The sequence below is a fragment of the Echinops telfairi genome, unplaced genomic scaffold, assembly GCF_000313985.2.
Source record: "Echinops telfairi isolate 266 unplaced genomic scaffold, ASM31398v2 ScPeMD7_5592;HRSCAF=6446, whole genome shotgun sequence".
Classification (NCBI taxonomy): domain Eukaryota; kingdom Metazoa; phylum Chordata; class Mammalia; order Afrosoricida; family Tenrecidae; genus Echinops; species Echinops telfairi.
This window is the reverse complement of record NW_022109491.1, coordinates 21,651,915-21,657,793: the sequence shown is the minus strand read 5'-3', so window position 1 is coordinate 21,657,793 and position 5,879 is coordinate 21,651,915. Positions and strand designations below refer to the sequence as shown.

At 41.1% G+C, this 5,879-nt stretch overlaps 1 pseudogene; it reads right to left on the bottom strand.

Annotated features, from left to right (window-relative positions):
- Window positions 1-1,126: 1,126 nt before the first annotated feature.
- On the bottom strand, window positions 1,127-5,736 carry LOC101639053 (annotated as a pseudogene).
- Window positions 5,737-5,879: the final 143 nt, after the last annotated feature.

Here is a 5,879-nt window from a genome sequence, read left to right as displayed (position 1 = left end):
GTGCGCATTGTGACCTCCCATGTCGAGAGACAAAGCCACCATCCCAGCCTGTCTTTAATGCACAAGCTGCTCCACTGACTTATGTAAGTTCCACTCTTATGCTAATGTATATTTAGGATCATCTAATACATATTTATGGGACAAGTGAGCAGGAAGAGTGAGGAAGCTTTAAATACTGGTTATATGCCAATGTCCCTCCTCAAATGTCTTCTAACTCCACCCCAGACCTCTCTCCTACTTTCTAGATCAGAGGTATCTGATCCAGATAGATCTAGATAGAGGTATCTAACAGCTGATTGGACCTCTACTGGGATTTCTCAAGGACCTCTCTCACCCCTAGTGAGCCTAAGACTCAACTCAGGGTCTTCCTTGTAATCCAGTCTCTTCCCAACACTCCCCTGCGTCATCAATTGGTGACACTAATTGGGGACCAATTAATCACCCCGTTCCTGAAGCCAGAAACCTGTGTGTTATCTTCAAGTCCTTTCTCTCCTATGAGATCCAAACCCATTTTTAAATCCATTTCTTTCTCCAAAACCAGGTGCTTCTCGTTGTCTTCACTGCCACCCCCTTAATTCAACCCTGGTGGCAGATTGTAGAAAAAGAATTCTTTTTTCCAGTGGGATGAGGACGCTAAAGTTGTTCATATATATTTATTAGCACTTCTTCCACATATCACACAATTCAGTAGTTTAACCATATCAAGGAGAGTTGTACCATCATTATCGCCATCAATTTTAGAACATTTTTCTTCTTCATTTTACTCATTGTTATTCGTTTAATTATTATTTTTGTGTCCAAAATACACCCAACAAAACATTCTCCAGGTCAACAACTCCTACATGTATAATTCAGTACCTTGATTATACTCTTCTTGTTGTGCAACTGTCATTGATCTCCTTTTCCAAATTACTCCACCGCCATTAACATCAACTCAATGTCCACTAAGCAGTCACTCTTCCTCCTTTACCCACGGTAACTGCTGGTCCACTTTGGTTCCTATTTGTTTTAAGCAGTTTTCTGATGTAATATTCACATATCATTCACTTCCATAGTTGTCACTTTTTCTTTTTTTTTTAAGAATTAAAAAAATGTTTCTATTAGAGTTCGCATCAGCCAGCCGGGCTCACTTTAGCTCCTTCACTGCCAGACCCGGGGGCAGAGGCTGCTTCCGCTTCTCGGCCTTCTCCTGGTCGGTGATGACCAGGGTGTAGAGGTACCTGCTGCACTGCACCTTGAACCTCACGTATCCTTGTTCTTCTTGATCTTGACAGACTTGGCGTCCTTTCGCCAGGCTGTGAGCAGGAAGTCCTTGACCTCTTCAATTTTTCGAGGCGTGGTGACGAGGAGGTGCAGACCCGCACTGGCCGGGACATTCAGCGCAAGCCGCGAGAAGCGAAGACGGCAGGAGAAGTTAAGTCACTTTTAAAAGGAGTTGTATATATATCATCACTAAAATTGTTCATATTAACTGGTGGGCATCTGCACTTCGTACTTTACAGCTTCTAAAACAATTTCCCCAAACTCTAAAAATGGTCTGTACTCGAATTAATTGTTTTGTGCCAATATCAGTTTCCTGGCTTTGATCATGAACTATATGCAAAATTATTGGCCTTGTTTTTTTAAAGCAGTTTTTTTGAAGGACAAATTAAAACAAAACAAAAAATCCAAGCTCACTTCCATTAAGTCCATTTGACTCATAGGGACTCCGAGGACAGGGTAGAAGTGCCCTGTGAGTCTCTGAGACTAACAGAAGTAGAAAACCTGTCTGTCTCCCGTGGAGCAGCTGGTGGTTTCAAACTGCTTACCTAGTGCTCAGCAGCCCAACCTATGCCAAACACCTCACATACGTAAGTGTATGATTCAGTGACTTTTAGTACACGTACGCAGTTGGGCACACATCCTCCAAAGCCCATTTCAGAATATTTCCATCAGCAATCCCCCCCCACAGTTGCAGTCCCTCCCTCTGAGCAATCATTTTCTGTCTCCAGATTGATCTTGTCTGAACGCGTTATACAAACGTGTTCTATAAACACATGCCATATGTGGTCCTCCAGGTCTACATTCTGTTTCTTGGTATGTTTTTATTGACTTACTGGTGAAAATATAAACAACAGAACATAAATGTAGTCGGCAGTGTTTCCATGTGCAGGTCGCTGGCAGAGAGGGCACCACCTTCACAGTTAATGGGGAGTCTCTGCCAGACCCTGAAGATGCTCACCGTGTCCGAGGGTTACTGTTGCCAATTTGACCCCATGCAGATAACTCCTTAAGGGAGAGCAACCTTCAAGGCTAACTTACCTTAATTATTTTTTTCAATATCCTTTTTTATTAAATACTTTTATTGGGGGCTCTTACATCTCTTTATTATTTTAACATACCTTACTAATTCAGATAAACTGGTAGTTTAAAAAATATTTCATGGGATGGTTTCAGTTGAAGGTGTTAAAAAAAATTGCTTCCAGGCAAGAGACTTGGAGGTTCGGCCGACCCGGATGGAGTTAGTAAGTCTGATTTCTGTGCAAGTTTTAAGTTCAGTTTCACATTTCCCCCCTTTTAATCAGGGTCCAGCTATTGGCTCTTGGATCCAAACGTTCAATAATGGTAGCTGGCACCATCCATGCCTTCTGGTTTCAGAGAGAAGGAGACAGTGGTAGTCCAGGGATGCAATTAGACTCGCAGTCCATATCCTTGTCGGATGTCTGAGTCTTCTTCCTCCATATGTTTGTGAGGTTCATAGCATGTATCAGCCACTAATTCATATTTTTAAATTAACAAGACATTGTATGGGTGGGTATACTACATTTTATTTATTCACTCATCAGTAGATGGACGTTTCCACTTTGGGGCTATTATAAAAAAGGCTCCTATTAACCTTTGCTTATAGATCTGGTGGCAATATGCATTTTTATTTACCTTGTATAGATACCTAGGAATTGCTAGTTTGTGTGGTAAATTAGCATTTAACTTAAAAAACGCAAAAAAAAACCAACCTTCCAAACTATTTTCCAAAGTGGGTGTACCGTTTAACATTTCCACCAGCAATGTACAAAGGTTTCGATTTCCCTGTATCCTTACCAACACTTGTTATTATCGATCTTTTGAAGTGTAGAGGAGGTATCTCTTTACGGCTTTGCTGCTAACAGACAGACTGGCAATTCAAATCTGCCAGCGACTCCTTGGGAGAAATTGACCGTGTAGGAGTGTGATTTCATAAGCACTTACAGCCTTGGAAACCCTGTGGGGCGATTCTATTCTGTCCCACAGGGTCACTGTGAGCTGGAATCAACTGGGTGTCAGTGGGCTTAAAGATGAATAATGGCTGACCCATCACTGTGTGTGAGAAGATGGCCGAGCAGGGCCCTAATCCGCTCTGTTTGATGCCTGGGTAACATTTGCCGATCACTTATTGTAGAAGCAGGTTTCAGAAAGCATGTAACCCATCAAAACCTTTCAGCTATGTGGAGCATAGACAGCGCAGCTCCACCCACATAGGAAATAGGAAACCTGATTATCAAGGGCAATCTTGCTTGAAGAAGCGCTGTCTCCCAATGAATCGCGTTGCCCGGGAGCAGGCTAAAGAAGACTTCCACATTCATGATATACTATGTATACACGAAAGCAAGCTAAGAGCAATGACTACAAAAGGTAATCAAGTTAAAAACTACAAATCTCGAAGTTATGATCCACAAAAACAACTTATTAGTGAAGAGCCCTCTTAGGGGGACGACTGACTTTGAGACTGTGTACGGCAGCCTCTCAGCTGCTCCAAGGGAAGCGACAGCTGCCCCCATTCACGGCCCCATCAGGGCCAGCTGTGAGGAGCACTGTCCCCGCAATGCTCTGCGTCATCGTCAGCGGATCAGTTAAAGGTGGTCATGTCAGCTCCACAGCTCAACGTCACGGCGACTTCTTCAGTTGACCTACTGTTTCTTACCTGAAAAGTAATTGTTGATGGAAATCTGTTGTGATTGGCAGAAGAATAAACAAACAATTTGCTTTAGACAGCTTGTGGGGTACTGTGCATCTTCTCGACTTAGTTGAACCTCCCACTTTAAGCAAAGTAAGTCAAGCCACAAAAGAAAAATGTGTGTGTGTGTGTGTGTGTGTGTGTGTGTGTGTGTGTGTGTGTAGGTGTAGACGGGTCATTTTCTGGTGTTTGGCAGGCACAAAGCTAAGGACTGCCTTCACTTGGAAATACTTAATTATGATGATAATAAATAAGGAAATAAAACATCACTTTAAGGGCCAGGCCAACAACCAGGTCAATTGAGACTTTTAAATCAGCTGCTCTACCTCTCCAATAAGTTCCATGGATATCTTAATGAAGGACAAACACCCACTGCTTCCCTATAAACCACCTCTCATCTTTTTATCCCAGGGCCGTTTGCGGATTCTCCAACCATAGGCACCACAGTCTAGATGAGATGCATTTGAATTTACACACACTCTTAGTGTACACTTTAATGCTAAAATAACAAATAAGAAAAGATTTATGGAAATAATCTTAAGCATCTTAATTTTTAATTTTTGTCTAGTTTATTTTTTAAGGAAGCCAGCTTAGTTGCTGCTATTTGAATCCCCTTCCCTCTGAAAATTTAATTGTATCGAAAGGACATTGACTCTTATTTAATCTTATGGTCATTTGACAAACATGTCTCTTTTTTTTAATATGCACTTTGGTTTATCCCAAAGATCAAATAGATAAATTGGCTTAGCATGAGGGAGAAAGACTTTAAAAGCTGGGAGAGCCCAAGTATGTGACAGTATTTACATATTGATATATTGATAAGTTCTGTCACTAGTGTTTAATACATTTATAGGAGCCTATGGATAATTTCATGTGCTTTGAGATTACTGTCATCTCAAAATCATTTGAATATACAATAATATTTTCAGAATAACTGGAACTATTAAGAAAATTCTTGGAAAGAAAAAAGAGAGACTAATGATGTTGAATATCCTTTCATATGTAAATTTCAGTCAGACATTCATAAAGCTTCCTTAGTAAAATGTCTTTTCTAATCTCCCATTTTTAATTGGGCTGTCACCTTCTTATTATTGAATTTTAAGAGTTGTTTCTGTAGCCTATAGAAGCCCTGGTATTGACATGGTTAAGCATTGGGCTGCTAACTGCAAGGTTATCAGTTTGAGACCACTAGCCAGCTGCTCAGGAGAAAGACAGGGCTTTCTACGCCCATAAACAGTTACAGTCTCAGAAACCTGAAGAGGCAGTTCGACCCTGTCCTCTAGGGTCCCTATGAGTCTAAATTGACTCGATGGCAGTGCGTTTGGTTTTGGGTTTTATTGTATTCTGGACACAAGTCCAGATACATGATTGACAAATGTTTTATGTCTGTAGTTTGTTTTCATTGCCTTATTAGCATCTTCTGAAACACATAAAAGGTTTGATTTTGAGTCCAATTTATTTTTTGGATAAAGATTTTGGATTCATATCATTGGATTCATATCAAACTCTTTTGCCAAACCTCAGTTCGTGGATTTGTATGTATGCAAATTGAGCATTCTAGTTTTGTCTTTACCATTTAGGTCTCTGGTTCATGTGAATGAATGTTGGCATCTGGTATGTGGGAAGGGTAATAGTCATCTTCTTTCCAAGTGGGTATCCAACTGACCAGCTACCACTGCTGAAGTCAAGGGCAGGTGCCTTGTGATCCTTCATGATAAGAGACTTGGAAGAACTGTCTCCGGTGCCTCTCCCACCCACCTCTCCATCCCCCCTGGGAGGCACAATTTATTGCTTTTTCCAACTCCTTCCCTTTCAGTTCCCAGGGATTCTCTTACTTTTTCACAAGTCAGCTCTGCAGTCATTTGAAGAAATCTTGATTAAAATTTTGGTCTATATGGACCAAATAGAC